Source organism: Watersipora subatra, chromosome 6 (genome assembly GCF_963576615.1).
Source record: "Watersipora subatra chromosome 6, tzWatSuba1.1, whole genome shotgun sequence".
In the NCBI taxonomy this organism is placed as follows: Eukaryota; Metazoa; Bryozoa; class Gymnolaemata; order Cheilostomatida; family Watersiporidae; genus Watersipora; species Watersipora subatra.
The window spans coordinates 35,192,858-35,205,523 of NC_088713.1; the positions used below are offsets into that span (position 1 = coordinate 35,192,858).

General features: G+C 35.1%; 1 pseudogene; it reads left to right on the forward strand.

The window, feature by feature from the left end:
* LOC137398466 (glutamine synthetase-like) overlaps positions 1-7,787 on the forward strand; it is a 39,485-nt pseudogene extending 31,698 nt beyond the window's left edge.
* Positions 7,788-12,666: the final 4,879 nt, after the last annotated feature.

Here is a 12,666-nt window from a genome sequence, read left to right on the forward strand (position 1 = left end):
AAGACTGGACTTAAATATTCACTATATTTGAACATGTTCTTAATTTATGCTTTAACACCTCCATGCTGCAGCTTTATTTTACCGTGTCTTTAGTTTCATTGTATGCATGTCAATCAGCTAAGAAAAAGTGGCAAAGATTCTTCAAAGGTATACGGTGCGTTTCCGTCCCACAATCCCTAAGACATAGCTTTAGCTCTAGTCACTTATAACACTGATGCAATCATTAATCTTTCTTTCTATATACATGTAGTTTAAATACGTCATTTATATATATTTCTCCAAGTTTGTCGTCTGTCCTTCGGTATGTCCAGCTATAGCTATTAAAGTTTTGGAATCCAAGTTTCACATTCTGCTGGACTTGAACTCAGGAAGATTGCGACCCACAGCTTCGCAATCCAATTCTCTAACCATGGGACCACAAAACGTCTTACAATTAATTGCTCTTACAACATAAGGTATAAATATATATCCTTTGCTGTTTTCACACTCTAAATGACGTATTACTTGAAACTTTATAAATTCTGTTAACTTCTATTTCCTGTTTTTTGTGAATTTCAATTGCTAAATCGCGGTGAAGGTCAATAATTTTCACTTGGACAATTGTATTATCTCGAGTAGGAATGGCTTTTACATTCTCTCTCTGTTCGGTCAGACAAGGACAGTCCGATGTCCTATTTTTACGTTTGTACTACAGTTGAGAAGTATCATTATCGTCGTATTCAAGGCTTTGATGGACAGCTTATGCTGGAACAGTAACCTTTTTTTATACACACACACACTTCTATGCGCGGATTGCTACTATTAATCCAACATATTCAGAATTTTTTTTGTATTCTCAGTTCATATTAATTGTATCATTACCAATTGAGTTTTTATTGTGATCGTAACAAAACAGACTTAATTTAGCTATTACTTTCTAATTATTTCACATTTTTATTTAAACCCTTTTATAGTTTTTTTAAAAATGTATTTGACCTTCACATAACATTTTCCTCATGATATAAAGTTTGAATGTTACAGTGGTTTGACAAAGTTGAAAACCTTTAGAGTTGTTTTTATTTTCTCTTTTGATTTATTTCAACAACCCGAAACCCCAAAACCTCATGATATTTAGTTTGAAAGTTAGAATGGCAAATGTTATTATATGTTAGATATAAATAATTTTTCTGTGCAAAGACCTTTTTATTACCCGAGTAACAAAGGTTCGACTAACGAAGGTTCGCACCATGACATACTCTAACATAGACTGAGTGACCTTCAATCCAACCAGACCTTGCTTCCATTTATTCTCAACTTTTGCTTTCAGCTCTGCATTTACAATCACTTCATACATATGTTTGCTGTATTGCTGTCACCTTTGGACACCTTTTCACCCAATTCAGTTGGTTGAAATGTCTCTGACTATAATTCAATCTTTGCTTGAGCTGTGTCATATGTCAGCAGATTTATTGCTAGAGTATATACCTGAGCAAGCACCTCCAAGTTATTTTGACAGTCCTATTTTTGCACTTGAATACTGCATATTTTATGATAAATTAGTACCGAGGCAGGCCATAAGAGATCATCAGCTGTAATAAATATGTGTACGATTATTCCATAGTGCAGTATAGTAGTTGAGTGGCATTAATAACAGTGCATCTTTCTGTTAACCGAACGTTCTTGTTTGACTCTTGAGTGATGCAATCTTAATCATAGTAGGTCTTATTATAGTAAAGGTTATTGGTCTACATCTACAGGTATGCCACCGTTACTGTTGACAGTTCAGTTACACTTGCTCTCCGGTCACTGATATTTCATCTCTTATGTATATTTAATCCTGTTGATTTCAGAGACAAACCTGGGAATGACGTGCGCAGCAGCAAAAGACAAAGTTAAAAATGAGCATCCATGGTTTAGTATTGAACAAGAATACGCGTTAATGTACAGAGATGGGCATCCGTTTGGCTGGCTGAAAGGTGGATTCCCTCATCCTCAGGGTCCTTTTTATTGTGGCGTCTTTGCAGATTGGGTGGGTGTCATTAGATCAAGTGTTGTTTAGCTAGCGGTGGTGATCCTTATTATTGCAACCTCATGTTTATTTTTCATTTTAAAGCTGCAATCATGATTCGTTACGCTGATACCAATGCTGTAAAACCAAAAAAGTGTAGAAGCGGAAGCAATTACTACAAAATGGCTGATAACCAGGGGGAGATGACTGCATATTAGACAGGAAATGAGTTTATTTAAGGCTTTATTGAGGTTTATTAGACCTCTGATTAGACTCCATTCTTTGCTTGAGTTGTATCATATGTCAGCAAATTTATTGCTTGAGTATGTACCTGAGCAAGCAACTCCAAGTTATTTCGACAGTCCTATTTTTGCACTTGGATGCTGCATATTTTATGATAAACTGGTATCGAGGCAGGCCATGAGAGATCATCAGCTGTAATAACTATGTGTACAACTATTCCATAACAGTAAGGTATTTTAGTGGCCTTGATCGCAGTACCTCAGGCTGCTAAACCGAATGTGCTAGTTCGACTTTTGAGTGATGCAATTCTTATCGCTTGTGGCTTTGGACAGACTTGGGTCTTATTATAGTAAAAGCTAGTTGGTCTGCGTCCACTAATCCTAGCTGACATGTTTATTTAGCCTTAGATCTCTTACGGATAAGCTATGTGACCATATGGCGTGCTTTCAAAACATATGGGCTCTGCTAGAATTGAATCTATATCCTTGTGGTTGTGTCTGTCGCATAGATACTGCTATAGCCAGAGTTTCTTCATTAATAGGTGTTCGGACGAGACATAGTAGAAGCCCACTACAGCGCTTGTCTGTATGCCGGTGTCAAGATCTGTGGTACTAACGCTGAAGTCATGCCTGGTCAATCGGAGTTCCAGGTATATATTGCTGGTTCCCTCCTCTCTCTCTCTCTCTAAACTCTTAGTTTCACACAAGTCTTAAGTCTTTAATTTAAAGAAAAGACAATTATTAGCTACGATCAATGTGCAGTCAGCAAGGGCAGCAGTTTTTCCTAGCTCAATTTATGATACATGAAAAACCATCATTGGTACTTTAGTTTGAGTTCGTTGTTGTACTGTGTTTCAGGTTGGACTTTGGGAAGCCATGCACATGGGAGACCGTATATCGATCGCGAGATTTATTTTGCACAGTGGCTGAAGATTTCGGAGTCATTGTATCTTTTGATACTACCCAGCCAATGCCAGGCAATAGGAATGGCACTGGCGCTCATACCAATTATTCAACAAAAGCTATGAGAAATGAGGGTAGTATTAAGTGAGTTTATAATATTATGCTTTTTAAGATCTCAGTCTAGTCTGTTGAACTATCAAATCAGTTTATGCGAAGAGTGTTCAAAGGGTGTAGCACGTGTTGTTTTATCATAACATTGTTTGTTACAAAGTGATGACTATATGAACAGCATTATTTGCTCTGATGTGATTCACGGAACTTTCTCTTGTACAGATCCTTAGATCCTTAGATTCTTAGACTGCTCAAATATCTAGCCAACACATAGCCTCTTGTACAGATCCTTCCTTAGACTGCTCAAATATCTAGCCCACACGTAGCCTCTTGTACAGATCCTTCCTTAGACTGCTCAAATATCTAGCCCACACATAGCCTCTTGTACAGATCCTTCCTTAGACTGCTCAAATATCTAGCCCACACGTAGCCTCTTGTACAGATCCTTCCTTAGACTGCTCAAATATCTAGCCCACACGTAGCCTCTTGTACAGATCCTTCCTTAGACTGCTCAAATATCTAGCCAACACGTAGCCTCTTGTACAGATCCTTCCTTAGACTGCTCAAATATCTAGCCCACACATAGCCTCTTGTACAGATCCTTCCTTAGACTGCTCAAATATCTAGCCCACACGTAGCCTCTTGTACAGATCCTTCCTTAGACTGCTCAAATATCTAGCCCACATGTAGCCTCTTGTACAGATCCTTCCTTAGACTGCTCAAATATCTAGCCCACACGTAGCCTCTTGCACAGATCCTTCCTTAGACTGCTCAAATATCTAGCCCACACGTAGCCTCGTCTAAACTTTACACTCAAATGCTGAACTATTAAGACGTGCGTTAAAATTTGCCCCTTTTTATAATATTAACAATATCTTGTAAATAGTTTTTTTGATATCAACTTAAAAAGCCATCTGGTCAATTGGTTGGATTGCAACATCATGCTTACACATAAACTGCTCACTTCTGATGTACAAATTACAATTTAGTTGAGACCAGTTCTCCCCTGTTCCATTTTATAGCCTAAGCTCCCCTAAGACTGTCGAGGGCGTTCTCACACCCCTTTGATTTGAATGAAACAAAAATAGCTCAAAACATAATGAAAAACAGACATATTTGGAATATATAAAAACAATATATCTTGGAAGGTCATTCTAAGAAGAGTCTAACGTTTTCACACAGCAGCAACATATAAAAAACAACTCATTTTATGATCTTTGACATTTTCCATGCTTTTTCTCTGCTATTATTTGATAAAAATGCGGTTTCTTGTGGGTGAGTGAAATGCGCCTATCATTTTCAAAATTGATGGCATTACGATTTTTATTTTTCATGTATAGAAGGGATAAAAATTAAGCTTCACATAAGCAAGTGTTGCGACAACAAACACACTTTCTTCATCGTCACAATTGAATTTTCTCAGCCCTCAAGCAACAAATCACACTTTTTAAGGGCGTGAGTAAACCTAATCAGGAAGGTCTGGTCTAGTATGATATCATAGAAGTTGATAGCCTCTTCTCTCATCAGTTTGCTATTTTGTCTTCATACAATCTATATATATATATATATATATTCGCATTGGTATTGTCAAGCAGATGTTTTTCGTTACATGAAAAATAAAAATAAAATTTAGAAGGCGGAAATTAAGAATGATTTAGCGAATAAATTGGCTATTTTGCCCATTTTAGACACATAAATTGTGCTATAAAGAAGATGTCTAAGAAACATGAAATACATATAAAGGCGTACGACCCACGTGGTGGGAAGGACAACGAGAGACGATTGACTGGTTTGCACGAGACGGCCTCCATCCATGACTTCAGTTCTGGTGTCGCCAACAGAGGCAGCAGTATTAGAATACCCAGACACGTAAGTATAGCGTTGGCTCCTCTCATTGTTGATAGGTGCACCAGTATCTAGTGACAATGTATGTTTGGGGATAAGATTTTGACTGAAAGACAGGCTATTACAACCTCTGTGGAACTGTAGATTACCAAGCGGTTATTTCGGTTTTTCGCCGACATTCTAGCAACTTGGCAGCCATGTTGTTTACTAGGCAGTCACATCAGTTGTCAGGCAGCCATATTGGTTGCTGGCTGGGCGTTTAATCTATTAGGAAGCCATATTAGTTGCTAGGCGGTCCTTTTAGTTGTTTGGCAGCCATATTGGATTCTAGGCGGTCCTTTTAGTTGTTTGGCAGTCATATTTGTTGCTAGGCAGTGATCTTGGTTAATTAGCCTAGTTGATTGGATAATTAGTCTATGCTTCACCAATAGTATGAGATTGTGTTTTGATGAACATATTACTGGTCGGGCAATCGTTCCCATATCCACCAGTTTCACTGAACATTTGTACTACATGAGGTTTTAGTAAAAGTAGATAAAAATACAAGACTTTCAATCAGTCTTAGCAATAATTGTTTGTGAGACACACCCATTTGTCCTTGCTAGACCTTGAGACTCCAGAACTGTTACTCATCTCCACTAGATTTTTTTATCAAAACCGACATCTTTTTGTCACTGAGAGACAAGTAAATGAATCTACGTAGAGAAAATGAAAATGAACCCAGACAACATAATAAGGTACTATTGAGCTGTGCTCTAAGTAGCACGCCTTTGTAATCTCTAGCTATGTATGTTATTGTTCAATAAGGTTTGTTAATAGTCTCATCTGGAAAACCAATAATGATCACTAATCTAATTGACTTATGCTAGCGGCTGCTTCATAGTTATGTACAGGAAGCTGCTTGTAATTTGAGAGACCAGCTTAGCAGGTCGTGTGGTGGGTGTGCATTTGTTGGATGTTTCTACTCCTTTGGCAGTATATGTATGAGCTCCTTCCCTTGAAAGAGCTCATCAATGAAGTATTTCATACAAGTAGAGAAGGTTGAAGCACTTCTTGGCTGGTGGCAAGTTGTCACTAGTTAGCGGGTTGAACTAGTAATATATTCCCATTGTTGGAAGAAGAATAGTGGGGTTAGAGACACAATAGGTTTTATTTGTACAAACCTGTCTTTGATTAGTCATTTGCTCTGAAACCTTGTCCCCCCTTCCCGTCACTCCTCCCTAGTCCATGTCTTTATTTTTAATCCCACTACAAGCCTCTCGCACTGTTAAAATGTAAGTGTTAAATACTCAGTGGCAACAAACTACTGCTGCCGTGAATAAGAACTTCTCAAAAAGTAAATGTCGAGGTTTGTCTGGTTTTTCATAACATATGAAAGTAGTTATACTTGGAAGTCTTCGCTGCTACAGATCTCTGTCACTACTGTAAATGAATAATAATATTAGCACTATTAAAATAGTAAAAATAATAGTAACGGTCGTGTAAGTAAATTAATAAACACAATAATTCGCACTCCAAATGAGTGATAATAATAATAATTAATATTCTACATGTTTGTGTGGTCAGCTCATTCGTGTTACTAAAACTTTACCACTTTTGTTATTTCTCACATTTAAAAACACCCACATTCTGATATGATCAGTTCTTTGGGCTACGAAGATAAAAAAACATTTGGTGGTTCCGGGTTTCGATCCCAGTACCTCTTGCATGCCAAGCGGGTGCCTTACACCCCTATTTTAATACATATTTTGGTGAGACAAAAGTTGCAGTTTATTATGTGACTTTATCTAGTGCACCGGTTTTTAATTGGCTTTGCTATCACTCCTTGACATGCAGATTCGTCATTTGATCTCATACAGCCCTTAAGCTAATCCAAAAATCCTCAGATCTATTCTGCTGTAATCTGGCTGCACTTAATTTACTAGCCTATACTATTTATGATTGTTGCTGAGAACTGATTTGAACAACTGCCAAATACTTTAGGCTGACTGCACATTGCATCAGCATTTGGTATTGCATCATCATGTAGTTTTGGCTTCTTTTGACTAGGTTTTATGGGTCACCATGTTGTATAATACATTTATATTCATCACGATAGCAAAATGGTGTTTGGTCAGGGGACAGAGTTTTTTTGTGGTGGAGTTTCAACATTTTTAGTTGCTGCTCTTGACTTGATCTTGTTCTACTTGGCAGGTGGCTGGTGAAGGCAAGGGTTACTTGGAAGACAGGCGTCCTTCAAGTAACTGTGATCCCTACATGGTGACAGAAAGAATTGTGTTGACCACACTTATCGAGACAGAGTAAAACTTGGGAGTTGTCTGCTCATATATTTCTTTTACAACCATTTATTTCTTACCATACTTATGTTCTTTAACATGCGCCTGTCTGGCAGTATATTCTCTATTTATATTCACTAATGATCGTCTCGCATGAAAAAGGTATGATTGTTGTACAAGTAGAATCTCAAAGGAAGATGAACTGTATCCACTTTTTATGAGGAAGAAAGCAATATGTTGATTTTAACTTCTTACTTGAATTTAAAAGTTTTACACAAATAATTTTTTTAGAATAACACAATAAAAATAAAAGTCTAACAAAGGAGAAACCCACTATAAAATATTGTTTCATGTTCATCACGAGTTGCAATGCATTATGGTTAAAGTAATGGATGAAAAGCTACATGGCTGCAAATGGCTTGAGACAAGCTGCAGCATATTTTAGTAAAGGATATTACACCGGAATCTGTGTCCAGTCTGTGTATTTTGTCATGTGGTGTTCACAAATTATTCACTTTAACATATTGCATTTAGAGCTAGCCGTACTTTGTGTTCAACATAACTAGCCGTATTTCAGTGCGAAAAAAAATATACTAACCAGGCACTGTGAGTCAGCCAACTATGTAGCATATTGAAATATTGGTGAGGCTATAAAAAACAAATCTATACTCTCACTATACTGGAGTGACTGGGCCCTAGCTAGGATAATAAGTGATAAAAGAAATAACTGTGTTATTCAACCTGCGTATTATTGAACTACCGTTGTACAAAAAGTAAGTACATACGCATTAATTTTAAATCTGAATGGTGAATGAATGTTTGGTACAGGGGTTTGCTTGCTCAGTGATGGAGCTGATTGTTTTAGGTTTGCATCTTGTATGATGCAAGCTCTTTTCTTAGGTATCAGTCTTTCTAGTTGGACTTGTGAGTTCAAATCTAAATTGATGCAATTTTATTTTCACGATTTTTAACGTTGCTTCAGACAAACACGGCTCTTTTACAGTAAAAATTATAAATTCTGTGAACCATTAAAGTAATATTAAAAGTAATAATATTCACAATAGTGTCAATATAATATATCAATATAATAATATTGATATATTATATAGAATTATATAATATTATATATTATATAATATCAACATATTGCTCAATAATACTCAAGTGATCGAGTGTTTCTATAGAATGATGATGTATTTCTATGGATAGAGAGGATTTATTAATATATTAATTATGTTAATCCATTATTGATTAAAACTCCGTATTATAAGTGACTAGAGCTGAGGCTATATCTTAGAAATTGTGGGAACGAACCATATACCCTTGAAAAACCTCTGCCACTTTTTCTTAATTACTTAACATACATGCAGTGAAACTACAGACATGGTAAAATAAAGCTGTAGTGTGAAGATGGTGGAACATACCAGAGCATTCATTAAAACGAACACGTTTAAATATAGTAAATATTGAAGTCTAGCTTTCATGGATAAAAAAACTGTTGCCAATAAACCCTTTTTAGCTTCATGACAGGCAGACTGTGTTCTGCAAAACGTTAGTCTTGGTTACGCTGTTTTAATAAGCTTCATGAATATTAAAATTGGGTGCATAACAAAATAGTACAAATGTAAATTATTTGGAGTTGTCTTCTCTAGCTACAGGTTAAATAACTCTTACTTTTTAAACTTTTGCAACTTCAAAACATCAATCTAAACAATGGTTCAAGACAGTGATGTGTTTCATGTTGTTAGTATGTACTACTATTTGTTATAAATTTGGTTTTGAAATTTTTTTTTGTAAATGTTATTCACTAGAAATTCCACTGTCATACAGCCCACGACCAAAGAGATGGCCAGAGATATTGGCAAAAAAAGAAAGGGTACTGATGGTTGAGAAATGCAATATTAGCAGTCAAATGGCCCTGCAGTGCAATAGGATAACTGCAATAGTAGCTGTAATGTACTGGGTGTGGGTGTTATTATATACAACAAACAGCAATAATGAATGGAAAAAGATGTTTATATTTTCCCCTTGCAATAGGAGAAATGCAATATTGGCCAATATTAGAAGTAAAATGCACTGATATTCTTAGAATAATAAATGTTATTAATACATTATAGTAATAATAGAAAACCAATGCACAATTTTGTTTACATTTCAAAACGTCATAGCTAACAATATCAAGAAGTTGTGATATTTATATAGATTTTTAGAAAATCTTTTTAACAAAACTATTTAGAAAAAATAATAAGAGTAACATATTACCCATCATCGATGTTGTTAATGTGACTATAACACTTCAATAGTCATCCAAACTTATAATTAAATATTGTAATAATCTCATAAGAATCGCTAGGAAAAAATATCATCGTCATTTCCTTTACTTTCACTGCTTTGGACATCAGTTAGAACACCAAAGTACTCAAAAGTGTCCAAAATGTCAGTTACTTTTAAATTGGCAAAAAAGAAACGATTATATTTCAGTACTTCTACGTTAATTACAGAAACCTTCGGCAATTCGACAATGCTATGGACTGGTGAAATGTGCACGTTCTTTTTTCGTGAAATGCGCACGACTTAATGGTTCTATTCTCTGTCGCTCGGCGTGTCGTTTGCCAGTCTTTATTTTGATAAAACCAAGGCTTGGCAAGTTTTAATAACGATTTTCGGCCAAATTAATCTGTCTATTTGTGTATAATCCGATCAGATGAGTAAGTTTTAAGATATTGTTGACAATTTACAAAGACTTGGTAACATATTTAAATAGGCTTATATGTGTTTTGTATTGTTATTATACTTAAACGACTCTATGCAAAAATGGTTAAATTTGGTGATGAGATTTTGGTACAAGGGTTTGCGACGTTGTTGATGAATAATTTTCGTAAGTTGTGTGCACATGCATTTATCATAAAACTCTCAAACATTTGCTCCGCTCGTGTTTGGTCGTGGAAATATATTTTAATATATTAATATATATATATATATTAATTTCGGATATATAAAAATCAAAATATAAATATCCGATATCAAATTCAGTTGAAAACTTCTGCATTAGAAAAAGTTATATTATTAAGTGCACCCTTTGTTTTACTAGATGGTGCCAACAATGGAGTGTAGCTAAAGTAGTAGAGCGCTTGCTTAGCATGTGAGAAGTACCGGAATCAATACCTGACACATTCAAATGCATTTCGTTCCGGTATCCTAAAGAACTGATCATATTAGAAGGTGGCTGTTATTATTGTGAGAACTAACAAAAGTGGTAAATATTTAGCAACAAGAAATTCAGCTGAAATGTAGAACTTTTTTGTGAATTATCTTGTTTAAATTATTAAACAAGATAATTCACAAACAAGAATTATCTTGTTTAATAATTCATTTACGCGATAGTTATTATTATTCTTATTATTTCTATTAAATTTAGTTTGTAACAATAATAATGTAGTAATAAGAATAATGACCAATAATAGTAATAATAAATTAGTGGCATTATTATTGTCAACTATCAACAGTCTGAAAAACTTAACGCGATTTACTTACAAACATTTATTGTAAATGGGAAATATATTATATGGGAAATAAACTAAGATATATCAGACTAGTGATAAAGCTAAAGGTATCTTCACCAAAAGGAGTTGTCTATCCTTATTTTTCCACTACAGCTTCCTTTATTATTGTGCGCTATTTATTCTCTTTGCTTTATAAGCGCACCCAATGATCTTTTACAGCAGACTAGACTGTGAGGTGTTAGTTTATATATAATAGAGGTACCCTTTATGTCATTCTCTCTTACAAGAGTGGCAATGGAGAACATGATATTTTCAAGGTCAACTATGATATTCTTATAATTCAAATCAAATTAGAGAATTTGACGCTTTATGTTATAAGAATATCTTTGGCATCATACAAAGCAAAAACTTTATATAAATTGTTTACGTTGGGTAGAATTTACGTTATGGAACATTAGTATAATAAGTATTTCATGTAGTTATATTCTTACACGTTTGACAGAAAACTAGAAAAATATCTAATCTAAAACTACTGATGAATGACATGAATGTGACACGAACAAACACAGTGGAGCATACCTCTATGATTAATCTCTTGAAAACTAAATTATATCTTCATTGTTAAATATGGATTTTCCATTGACAGCCTTGAATTTCCAAGACAAGCTGGGTTTCTCAAAAACCTTCTTGGAATTTCCAAAGACACTTTGGAAATTCCAAAGACAGTTTGGAATACCCTGAATGCATTCTGCAAATTTCAGTATGCTTGTGGAATTTCCGAGTTGTCAACAAAAGTCCATATTATCTTTAGAAATTACGAATACAAAAGGCGTTCAAGCTCATAAACTAAAGCTAATCATACCTTATGCAGCCACCTACACTTTTCATATAGCCAATGAAACTCTGCCAAACATGAGTCACTGGATTGGTAAGAAATGAACCACTAACAATTCTCACATGAGGCTCAGTGTAAGACAGAACATCTGCTGCTTTCAGAATCAGAAAGACTGATAGTCATACTATAGCCAGAGGCCATGAGCAAAATCAGAGGGATCTGATTGCAAAATGGAAGCCCCACAAACGATTGCGAAGACAGCTCGGATTACAAGTGCAGCAATGGTGCTTAAATATATATCAGCAATAATACATTACAGTAAGGTAGTTCTATGAATGCGAAAGGGTTAAAATATATCAGCACTAATACATTGCAGTAAGGTAGTTCTATGAATGCGAAAGGGTTAAAATATATCAGCACTAATACATTACAGTAAGGTAGTTCTATGAATGCGAAAGGGTTAAAATATATCAGCACTAATACATTACAGTAAGGTAGTTCTATGAATGCGAAAGGGTTAAAATATGTCAGCACTAATACATTACAGTAAGGTAGTTCTATGAATGTGATACATCTATGACTGTGCAGTAAAAATGTGTGAAAGCAGATCAAATCAGGTAAGTATTTTCTTGATAGTGATACAATAATAAACAGTTTTAAAGAAAAAATCTCAAAACCAAATTTATAGTGCATACTAGTACATGCTGACAATTTGAAACATGTTATTATTCTAAACCGTTGCTAAAATTAACTTTTTATAAATACAAAATTTCAAATTAAGAATTGTTTTACTTTTAGGTAGAGAAGACAACTCAAGTGGGTTAACATTTGCACTATTTCGTTAGGCTTGTTAGAAATCCTTATCAAGACTAAGGTTTTGCAGAATACAGTCTGTCTGCCTGTCACGACCCTAAAAAGGGTTTATTGGCACCAGTTTATCTTTCTCCAGGAAAACTGGACTTAA